The 12,277-nt window shown below is 38.6% G+C and overlaps 1 long non-coding RNA gene across 1 annotated transcript in view; it reads left to right on the top strand.

Annotated features, from left to right (window-relative positions):
- LOC109281533 (uncharacterized) overlaps positions 1-11,770 on the top strand; it is an 81,221-nt gene extending 69,451 nt beyond the window's left edge. Inside the window, exons 8-10 of the long non-coding RNA XR_002088205.2 lie at positions 8,681-8,821; positions 10,472-10,516; positions 11,447-11,770. This is a non-coding gene — a long non-coding RNA (uncharacterized LOC109281533). The remainder of the gene's footprint in view (positions 1-8,680; positions 8,822-10,471; positions 10,517-11,446) is intronic.
- Positions 11,771-12,277: the final 507 nt, after the last annotated feature.

The following is a 12,277-nucleotide window of genomic DNA, read 5'->3' as shown; positions in this document are numbered from 1 at the left end:
AAAAGTATTACATTGTGATTTTTATCTAGCAGCCTGGTATTAAAGAGTACAGTTAGGTGCTCAGTTGGCAATCTTAAGAAGATGAAACAAAGTGACAGAGTGAAAGATATTGTCTGTAGTGACTCATGCTGAATTTGAGTTGGCTTGATATTCACATGCAGCATAAGTAACAGTCTGATATTGTTCAGCTCTATAAATAATGCCTTACGCTTTCAGTTTGCCATTAGGGTGTTGTCTGTAATTTAAACATTATTAGTGGAGACTGGAAGAGGTCCATAGGAGATTTCTTCACCTAGTGGTCAGTCCCAACAAAAGCCTCTTTAATTTATGTTTTTCCAAGCAACATATCCACAACGATAGCAGACTTTATAGACTTGCAATTTACAGGAGCCTATAACAAAGTTCTTGAGTGGCACCACAGGTAAGCTAAGCATTAGTCATGTCAACATCTTACAGACCTGGCAGAAGGCAGGGCAAGGTAGCATCTTAGAGCATCTGGCAAAGTAAGCTGTCACTTGTGAAAGGTTACGCCTCTCTGAACCAATTAGTCTCTGAGGTGCCACTCTGCCCTGCCTTCTGCCCCACTTCAGAGTAACATGGCTAACTTTTTCTCTACAGACCCTGAAATGGATCATCTCTTTTAGATTTGATTATCCTTTGATTCTTGTTTCCTTTCAACTTCCCGCTACTGCTGCTATTAGTCAGGCAGATGGTGCCAGCCTTATAGTATATTTCTCCTGTAACTGCAGCAGTAGCGTAATTAGGGGGAGAGGGAGCATTTGGGTCACCTGCCCCAGATACCAGTTTAGACCCCCAGGAATTCTCTTCCTGCTCCCTGCCCCACACCTGCTCTAGGGTTTTTGCTATGGCAGGCAGAGCCTAGCCATCAAATCCCTGGGCCCATGCATGGTAGAGGGGGATTGAGTGGAATGGTGCCCCTGGCACCCAGGACTTTTGCCACGGGAGGCACAGTTCCTCACCCAGTAGTGTGTATGGGGACAGGGGAATGAAAAATGCAACACGGGCAGGAGCCTGCACCATGAGGCTGCTGCAGCCGAATGTTCACACACAAACACTACACCCCTGGGCTGCAGGAATGAGTCTGGAAATGAGTGTGTTCAAAAGCTAATGTTGCTGCTCTGCCTTTCTTCAATGATGGATGGTGATAGCATTTTTTTTCATACTGCATATTGCATTATGCCTTGCCATGGAGAGAGACTAAAGATGCACACTGTCTTTTCTTCATATCATCAAGAAGACCAGTGACCATCTTCAATATTTCAGTACTTTGGGTGAAGTGGCACCAAAAAGATTTTTTAAAAACCACTGCTGCAAATGGAGGGCATGTGGGGTTTGGGGCATCATTGTGTCTTTAAAACTTGCCTGCTCTGCTCATTGTTGATCTCCAATTCCCATGGCCACCATGGAAGCAGAGAACATAACCCCACTTCTCTAAGCAGCAGCACATAAGACAAAAGAAGCAAGATTGCTTTAAGGAGGGAAATCATATTTCAGGTCTTCACTGAATACCATTAAAGGAGCCTGATAGAGATGTAAGGAAAATGCTGCACTCCTCTATGGAGAAATGAATTCTACTCTTACTTCCAGGAACCACTAGTCTACAGTCCTAATTAACCTATAGTGATCCCTTCCTTGCTAGTGTAAGTAAGTAAAATTCTGCTGTGTGTCATTTTAAGTGTGATATTGCAAAGCCACCTTCATGTTGCAGTACCTATTGACTTCAAGCCAGCCCATGGAGTTTGCAGTAGGCTGAACACAAAAGACCACAAATATTAAGACCACAGCTCTGTGATATGGGTGGTACATGTTATGTGAGGAAAAATCTGTGCTGAAGAAATGCAGTAATATTTATTGCTATTCTCTCTGAAGCAGTCAGCCTAAACAGGGCTGATTTATTCTTTGCTTGGGCTTTTTTTCAGCACTATCCCTTATGCTCAATGTCTGTGGCTGGCCTTAGATTGAGAACTACATTTGCCACTTGTGGCTCACCTTTACTCTGCAAGCAGTCCCCAGGCACCAGTCATTGTGAGGAAGGGTAAGAGAGCCAGACCCCAACCAGAGAAAGTCATAAATTACTCAGAACTGGAGTAGCTCAGTATTTAAAGAGCGCATTCAATTAAATATGCAAAAAGCACCTAACATTATCATTCCTATATATAGTGTTTAAAAAGAGAATATGAATTATATTATAGTGTACATATATAGTCTTTAAAAAGAGAAAATGATTTATATTGGTTACAGGTTTTCATTTTATATACAATATTCTCTTTATTCTTATAAATGTATGTGTTAATAAATAGGAAAGGAAAAGGACCCAAGGGACAGATACTTCTAAAGCCTTTCAGTTACAAGTCACCAGGTCAAATCCAAGCTAATAGTGATAGTAAGTAATTACCAATTAGGGTTAGTTATCTGGTCCAAAGCAAACTGAAGAATTAAGTCCAGTCAAATAAGGAGGTAGGGCTGCCTTTATCTTCTATTTTTGGATAGTGGAGTTACTTGAAATAAATAGAGGTGAAGAAAAAAAGAGGTTTGCTCTTGCAGTGGAAATCAACCAGGATATGCTTCCTGAGGTTACAGGATGCATATTTCTACTATAAGAAGGAGGCAAATGGCATTTTGTAAGTCATCTCTTCATAGCTGGTGTTCATTTAAAATCAGGCCAAATGTCACAATGTATAAATTTGATCCCTTTTTAAACCTACTTTGGAATTTTTAATCTTTTAGGCTTCTGGCCCACACTGTTTCATGCCAATGGAAGTTTTTTTATTGACTAATGGAAACAAGAGCAAGGCTTTACACTAATTTTTTCACTTGTATTGAAAAAGGTTGACCTAGCTATTGAGAGTTTAACATTCCAGAGAAAATAGAGTACATTACATTTCTTTTTATGAAATAAGAGTGGAAAATTATTCTTTAAGTAGATTAAACTTCTACAACTGTTTGCATTAATATCCAACAAGATCTAGAAACATTGCAGGGATTTCATATTTCTACATACTAATTTATACTGAGAAAAAGATAAGGAAAAAGATGAACTTTTATTTGCCAGCATGTTATATTTAAGTCCACACTGCTTAGTAGTATACTGGAAGAATTTCTGGCTGCCCATGTTGAAATGATTGAGGAATATGGCAGAAAAGAGTGATGAGGGGAGGATTAACCATCTAAAAATATCCAGTTAAGGCTCATCTTATTTTAATCTTCATGCTAGGTTTAAATTTATTTCACTTTGTCAGTAAAATAATGTAAGACAATTTAATTGAAAAATACCCTTTTCTTTTTTCTCAGTGGGATTTATGCTTTCAAACAGGTTAAATTCAGTTTTCAGTAGTGTGCAAATTATCTGAAGCCCAAGGAAAAATCAATAGGAATATTTCCCTCAGGGCCTACCATGCTGATTACAAAAATATTAATACTTAATACCTCTATTACACTCATATCTTCACAACTGAACATATAAAAATCCAGCTTAGGCATTCATAAGGAATCAACAATGAATGCAACACCTTCAAATATTCATAAATTTGTGAAGACTTAAGTTTTTAACAAAAGTTCAGGCAGCAGAATGTGAAAATACGTAATGCATATGCACCTGTTCTCTAGGCACATGTGCAAATCTGACATACATCAGACCTGACAATGTAGGCAAGAATATCTTGTATTTTGAGCTATCTGTACTAATACTTTGCCATCTTTAGTACTCCAGCCTCCCTTGTATGAATTACAGATATTTGCTCTCATTCAAAGCATAAATATAAATGTTGACACTGTCATGCAACTCTAACTTCTGTCATTCTTACCAATAGCTTGGTCCTATATATACAATAGCAAGTGAGTCTCATTTGTGAAATAAAAAATACACAGATTGCTTGAGGGAAATGTATGCCAATATTGCTGGATTTCTATTGAGTCTGATTTCTGTTTTTTTAAGAATGCAGAAATGTCCTTTAATATATATTTTTAAATGATTATTAGTTTCTAACTATGATGGCAGTGGTCAGGATACCTATACCTGTGAGATCTAATGGTCAATTGATCATGTTGAAGTATAATTGCATTCTCAAGAAGTTTTTAGTCCATTCTAGCTACATGGGATGGAATGTAGTCTAAATGTTTTCAGCCTTAGGATCCAAATCTTTTACAACATGGGGAACAAAAAATTGAATAAAAAAAAGCGGCATTTCCTTATTTTCATGCACTTTTTTCTTTTTCTTTTTCTTTTTGTGTACCTTGAAAAATTCTAGGGATAGATATAACATTTCCATCTTCTTCCCATTATAGTGGTGGTTTTCTGACTGATGACAAAACTAGCAAGACAGGCTGCTTGTACACACCACGGAGGTTTACTTTGGTTTAATTTTCCCTAAATTGAAGTGGTGGATTTTTAAAAACACCGCTTCAATTTAGGGAGAATTAAACTGAAGTAAATCCGCGTGTTGTATACACAAGAGTCAAGCCTGATCCTTACCTGCCTCTCTGGGCGGGCAGGTGGGGCGAGCTGTCAGTGGGCCGAGAGGTCCCTGAGCTGCATGAGGGCCGTGCTTCCCTCTGCCGCGGTGGCAGCTGCACCCCCAGGCAGCACCTGCCTACAGGCACCCAGGCCGGGCGGTCCCGGGGGCACTGCAGATGCAGCAGGAAGCACCAGCCCCTCTCAGCTATAGAGGGAAGCACCAAGGCCCTGCATAGCTCAGGCAGGCAGGCTCTTGAGGGGGAACAAAAAAATCAGGCTTTTTTTTTTCTTCAGTGGAGCCTGCCTATACAGGCTTCCTGAACAGCCCCTGAGCTGCACGGGGCCCAGTGCTTCCCTCCACAGCTTTTAGGTAGCAGACTGAAACACCTCAGAGGTGTTTTATTTTGCTACATCCCAAAGTCATTTAACGCACAATATGTTGCCAACAGTGTAAACAGCAGCACCATTAAAGCAGTGTCAAAGGACATTTAAACCGCTTTAAAGGCCAGTTTTGTGGCATGTAAAAAGGTCTGTTTAGGACAAAGGGGTGAAGGCAGGAGAGGAAGTAGGAGGCTTGTGTTCAAATAACTCTTCCTAGTTTAAATATCTTAAATTGAAGATGTTTTATTGTGGTTTTAGAGCAGTTTCCCCTTACCCCAGAGCCTGGAAGATGAGCCAAGATTTAGATGGTTTTGACTAAAAGGGAAAGAAAATCCTTGATGCCTTTTGTGTCCCTCCCTGCCACTTTCTTCCTTCCTCCTTGTTTTGTGGGCTTCAGGCAGAGTGGAGGGGTCACTGTGGCTACCTCAGTGCTGAGAAGCCTCTCTAGCTCTGGGGGCAGGTGATGTTAACCCTTTTCTTGGGATGTACTGAGAAGACCAGCTATCCCCACGCTTTTAAGGATAAGAGTAGGACAGAGTTTTACAAGCCATCCTCTTGGCATCACATTAATTACCTTTCTGGGAAAGACTTTTATTTCTTTCTCTTCACTTCCAGATTGGTCCTTCCTTTCAGCACTTTAAAAACTCAGTTGGTAGACTAGGTGTCAAAATTTGTCACCACCTGGGCAGGTCAATGGGATGATGAGCCATTTAACGATCAAGGTAGAATAGAGCACGAAAGAAAGATGATATTCACTGGATGAGTTATGGCTATACAGTTTTCAGATATCTTAATAATAAAATTTAAGCCTAGTTGCATCACATCTGTGATACCTTACCTTTCTCCTTGTCATAGCTGGGCCACGGACCTGAAGCAAGCATAGTCACAATGCACAAAAAAGAATATTTACAATTTCACATGAATGCTGACACCATGGCTACATGTTTTCTCAAAAGCAACTTAATGACAGAACGAGACAGGCAAGATTAACTCAGTCTTATAAAAGGAGACTACTGCTGCTTTTCCAGCCATATGTAAACTATCCACATCAACTCATTAGCATTATTCTCTGTTCCCATAATAGATATAGACGGCTTCATACTTTAATATGACCTAGGCAGGAATGGCTGTCTTAAGTCTAAAGCCTACAACTGCATGTGTATGGGCAGACCCCCATGACCATATAGACCATATTGAATTCATTTAAGAATCCAGACATGTATATCATCTGCCCAGGAGCCAGCCGTTGTTGGATTTGAGGCATTAAACTGTAAATTCACATACCTTCACCACTGCAGAGAATTTTGGAGGTCCTACCAATCCAAGTCTAGCAGTATTTTCTAATAAGTTTCACATGAAATTTCTGATTCTTTTTACTCAGACTATGAGACTTAAAAACTCCTTCCCCTTAATACATTGCCAACGCTTCTTGCATATAGATTACTGTACAACCTAATCTCCAGCACACAAAGGTCTCTAACTTGATTACAACATGAAAGACTAATTTGAATATAAAACATGTTTGCAATGATTCCTGTTAGCTGATGGGGAAAAGTAAAAGATGCGGCAGATTAGTATACAGCTAAAGCCAAACATTACTTTATGTAAATTCAGTGCCTCACATATTTGTTATTTTGTGTTTTTTCCCCTGTATCTGTAAACATTAGTTATTAAAACAAACAAACAAAACAGGGGATTTAACAGATTATAGGTGTAATGTAGAGTGAGTGAAAGATTTAAAGTGTGTAACCAAGGGTGGTATGTTTTTGACGGCTCAGCAGATGGTGATAGAAAGGAAATAGGACCTTTTCCATGAAGTAATTAGAATATTATTGTTAAAACTATGTAATAATCCGCATACTGACTTCTGAGAATTTTATATTCGTTCTTAAACCTGTTCCTGAATCTTCTCCAAATCTAAAGTTGTAAAAGATTTTTTATCTATTGATTTTTTTTTTCTTATGTTCCAGTAGAATACTTTGAAAAATGCAATGAGGCATAGTTGTTAATTTTTCAACATAAAAGCAACCCTCCCTTCCCACAAGACTTTTTGATTTCCAGTGTGTTCAGGTATTCAGTACAACCACGGCTTTTGTACTTGCTGCTAAAAAGTCAACAATGCTTTTACTAGAGTATCTGTTGTGTCAGAAAGACAACATTAGAAGTACAGTAGAAGATTTACTTCTTAGGAATATATGCAATACAAAAATAATAGTGTCAAGAATTCTCTTTCTGTACTTGCTTTTAGGTTTTTGTCTTTTAAAAAAGGAAAGGAATTTCTTTTGGGATTTTCCTGTCTAAATCTATTTTCTCTCCTATATATGAAATGACAGACCATTCGAAATGCCCAAATATTAATTTTTGTGGCATGTCTGTGTATTCATCTGTCAACCTTCAGTGAATTTTCTGGATTTCTATTAGCTTGTCCCAAACCACTGGCAAGCTAAATTTCTCTAACAGGCATCAATTCACTGTATTAAATGCCTGTTCTGCCCTGCAAGACATATTGATTATTTTTTTTCTTCAGCAAAATGACAAATACCATTTTCATGACTATAATAGAGATTGATTATAATTTTATGCAACACAGAGGGAGCTGATCTTGCCGAGACAACCTTGGGGCATATAAAAATTGAAAAAAATCATTTGAATTAATAAAGAAATTAATGAATTCATCTGTTGCTGATGAAGCCAAAGCATTTTTGAGATAATGAAAACTACTGTAGATGCATTGTCATTACTGAGTGGTGAGGCAAGTGTGAACATATTTACAGGAGCTGGTATCTGAAATCATCTGGAAATACGCAAGTAATTAGTAATTCATCTGTATGAGCACAAACTCAGAAATGACCACAAAATATAGTGTTTTGCATACTAAAGTACACATAAATAGAGAATTTAAGTCTAAAATACTATTTTTATTGATGGAAAATAAATTTGAAAAATGGAGTCAATATTTTAAAATTTTTTGGTCTGGGGTGATTAAAGGTTAGGCACAGAAAAGAAGTAATTACTTTCAAGTTGCCCCAATGTAAAAGATATACAAACAAGTTTTCCTGAGAATGCTGTTATCTGCTTTCCTATTTTTTAACATTGGGTCAGACTCTTATACCTATATGTCTGCCTAACTGAAGGAGGCAGCTGGCCAATTTTGCAGGGAGATTGTGGGGCCACCTACCAAATTCACGAGCTGATCCCAGCAGCTCCCCACCCCTCCACGCTTCTGACTGGCTGCAGGGCCCCAGTGACCCTCCCCCCCCCGTGATTGGTTGCAAGGGCTTCCTGTCATGTGGCCCCGCCCCTTGCTGCCAATTGGTGGAGATGGGCAAGGCCACATGGCAGGAAGCCCTTAGCCAGTCAGTGGTTAGAGGTGAGGACAGCAGCCCCCTTGGACTGCCCTTTGTGTAGGCAGCCCCTCCCTCCCCTTTTCCCCCCTGGGGGGCTGCACAGCCAGACTGCAGTACTATGAGGACTGCTGGCTCCCTCTGAGGAGCCAGCATTTTATTTTTACTAAGTTTTTTTTCCCCCACCAGATATTTCACAATTTCTGTAGGTCCCCATGTATACCCTTACACAGTGGCACTACTTCAATAAGGCCACTATGGAATATGCTGCCATTTTATTATGAGCATGGGTATCTAAACCAGAATGTATTACCGTTTAAAATGGATGTGTTTTATGTTTGTTAAATTGCCTTTCTCTTTAAGCATTCATAGAGTAATCTCTTATAGATATGTTTTTAGCATTCACATTATAAGAAAATACTTGTGTTTTGAAATTATTAATTCTCCTTGCTGTTATCTGACATTATCTTTTGATTTTTAGAAAGCATTTTTCTCCTATTGATCTATATTTTTAAAAAATGAAATGTGAATAACAAGAGAAATGAGAATCACAGACAGACTGGAAAGTATGGAAATGAAAAAATGAAAGAAATGAATGCACTGACTAAATGGATTCCACAAGGTAATGGCAACTGCTCCATCTATAAAGTAGTTTTTAGTGCAATAGTTTGCATTAACTTTATTCTCCTTATCTTCATTTTGAAGAAATGTAAAGCCTAATAGCTTTACTAAAACAGTAGCTTTCATTTGGAGAGCTAGATATTGTATGGGATATCATAGGTATGTGTTATAAAGGTTACAGTCATAGATTGTATTCTCTGACCTCCCTAAACCAATGATGGTAAATGCCAGGGAGGATATGACAACAAATCAATCACTGTAGGTATACCCTATTCATATGCTCTCACTTTAAATCAGGGGTGCTCAACCTTTTGGTCCTGCAGACCAGATGAATGGCATGGGGTTGGTTCATAGGCAGGATTGAACTCTGCATGCCATGATTGGGTCCCTGTGTGACTTTGGCTGGCTTTGGCACACTGGGATTGGACCACGTGCTACTCCCACCTGCCGGGATTAGGCTCTGCACCACCTCTGCTCAGCCCTGCATGACCCGGTTAGGTCCTGGGTACTGAGATCTGCCTCTGGGACCCTATGCCATATTCACTCAGCCCTGTATGCCGGGACCAGGCCCCGCGCCACCTCCACCTTGCCCTGTGTGCTAGGATCAGGGCTCCACACCATTTCTGTCCAGCACCATTTCTGTTGTGGGATTGGGACCCTAGAGCCCCATACTGCTTCTTGCTGGCCACACATGCCAGGATTGGAGCCCACACCACACCGTGCACCCAATCTAGTGCACAGGGCCACAGCCTTTGGGATACCCAAGGACTTATACAGAGCCCAGAGAGCCTATTAACATTGTGGGGCCAGATCTGTTCCATGGGCTAGGGGTTGAGCACCTGTGCTCTAAATTATTTACTTCTGACACCGTAAGAGAAAATAATGGGCTAGATAGACCATTGGTCAGGTCCAGTTAAGCACCTCTTGTGTCCTTTTGTCCTTAACCAGAACTTTCTGGAGGATTTATTTGACAGGTGGATGTAAACTTTGCAGTTTTGTAATCAAACTGAAATCTTGTGGACTCAAAATTACTCACGAAGATGTCTTCTAACTTAGTCAAGCCTACCTTTAAAAAAAAAAAAAGAGGCTTATCATTGCTTTCATTTTCTGTCAACAAAATACTTGTGTGCAGTTTTTAAAAATATTGAAGCATGAAAGGATTATGGTCCTGTACCAAACATTAAGCCTGATATGGAATGTAGATTAATAATAGTTCTCCAATTTAATATTCTGAGAAATTATATTGAGACTTTCATTTTTTTTCCTTGTTTTGGAGCAAATCATTTTAAATGGTTAAGGTCTCTTCTTATTTTAAAGAAATCACTCTTGCAAGAGTCAAATGTCAGATTTTTCCCATCTGCTGAACAAATTGCTCCTGTGTATAGCTATTTAGTTTTTAAAAATAGTTTTTAGTGACTAGATACCAACAGCTGAACACCTTTTATTCCAGGTTATTTTTCTCAGTTTGGGACTTGGGTAGTAACTAAAAACAATTATGAATCCAGTTTCACTTCTTCGTGGACTCATTTTTTGACCCTTGTCTCAGATAGTTTTAAAAAAGAATTAAACAAAACTGGCCAGCTCTTTTAAAGAGAGAGAGAAATAATTCCTCTCCTATGGAAATAATTATTGTGACCTTTTTTCATGACAGCTCCCAAATGAGAACAGCTGGCGTAGCAGGTGGAAATTTTTCAAGGTATCAGCTATCCCTCCAGAGAAATGTCTTGAATGTCCATGTGAAAATGCTTGTGATTTGCCCTTTCACCATTGTGATTTGCCTATGTGTGGGTATAATTCTAGAAATAACATTGGATTCATATTATTCAGGGCACTAGTAGGTTGCACTGTGCTTCTTTTCCCATGTGAAATAAAGGTCTGCGGAAACCTGGTCTTATTTGTTATGCAGTTTGTAAAGACTACAATGTGGGCTCTTCCCTTTGGGCCTTTGGAATGTCCATGACATTTCAGTCAAAAGAAGACTCACAAAAATATATTGTCACAATATTCTGTTTTTTTTTAATTTTAAACTGACCAATTTGGCAGGGGTTGAACTTTGAGGGAGCTGGTAACTTAAGGTTAAAGTTTGGAGCATATTAACATATTTATATCCTTATAACTCAGGAAATCACAATGCTGAGGTTGCAGGCACAACATTATTTTTCCCACTTTGAACATGCACATTATGATGCAGTCTTTAATTACATAATCACCTATTTTTCAGATAATGCACTGCATTTTGCTCTGCAGTGTTTTTGTTTAAATATTCTCTTAACACAATTCCTTCAAAATCTATCATGTTCTTTGTGCACTAGCTGCAACAATATTGTTCATTCTCATCATTTTGTGAAGCAGCAAACTTCAGTGATCATAAAATGGCTACAGGAAGTGATAGTGCTGTGTTAACTCCTCTTCCAAACAGATCACAGTGCTTTGTTTGTTGTTTCATTGAAACTTGACTATATTTACCCTTTTATGATTTTCTAAATGTTAATTGAAAATTAAATTTAGTTCCAATATACACAATCAGAAAGCAATGGATTAAACAGACCCCCAAAGATATTTCAATTTGTATCCAGAGAATCTGACCCTTAGGATAATCTCAGTGTAATTGAATTCTGTTTTTCAGTAATCCAAACTGGTTTGGAAAAACACACTCTGTGCTTACAGGACAGAAGCATACTGCAAGGCTGTTGAAGACCCAGGATAGTGTCAACTAATCCTTCGCAGCATTTCTTCTCATACTTTGTCTTAGCATTTTAATTAATGTTGTGCACTGTGCAGTATGCTAAGAGAAACGGCATAAATATTCCATTTTACTTCATATACTACTGTGGTTGCATATTTTGCAGCTGTGTTCTGAAATTTCTTCACAAATTTGGAAAATTGTTGTAATTTGTTTAAATTTTTGTCTGTAAATATAAAAGTTTAAAATAAATACAGTTATGATTAATGTGTGTGTAATTGTTCATTTAAAATATGATTGTATCTGTTCATCTTCTATGTTGCGTTTTGCCCCTAAGTCAACTAAGGAATTCCATCAGGATGGAGCAGGCAGAATGAAGTTTCACATTCATGCAATAGGAGAAGGACTCTTAAATCAGTCTCTGTGGAGTTATTTAACTGTTACCAATTACTCCTGCATTGTAAACAATCAAACTGCTTGTATCTGCAGGCAGTAGATAACCTGGAAATCAAATATATCTGCTCTACCCAGATCCATTAAGAGATTGTCCTGTCAGCTAAAACAGGAATAAAAGATGTGGTTGTAAATAACACTCATGGGCCAAACAGGTTAGTGACATTTAGGGAAAAAAATCACCTGTAGCAACCAGTGAAAATGGAATTGGACATCTGGTAAAAAAAAAAAAAAAAGGCCTTAATCTCCAACCTTATTGCAATTTTCTTTTGCTTTATACAATACATGCTTTAAGGTATGGGTTACAGACTTTTGACTTGA

The sequence above is a fragment of the Alligator mississippiensis genome, chromosome 4 (genome assembly GCF_030867095.1).
Source record: "Alligator mississippiensis isolate rAllMis1 chromosome 4, rAllMis1, whole genome shotgun sequence".
NCBI classification, from domain to species: Eukaryota; Metazoa; Chordata; order Crocodylia; family Alligatoridae; genus Alligator; species Alligator mississippiensis.
This window is presented reverse-complemented; position numbering and strand designations above follow the sequence as displayed.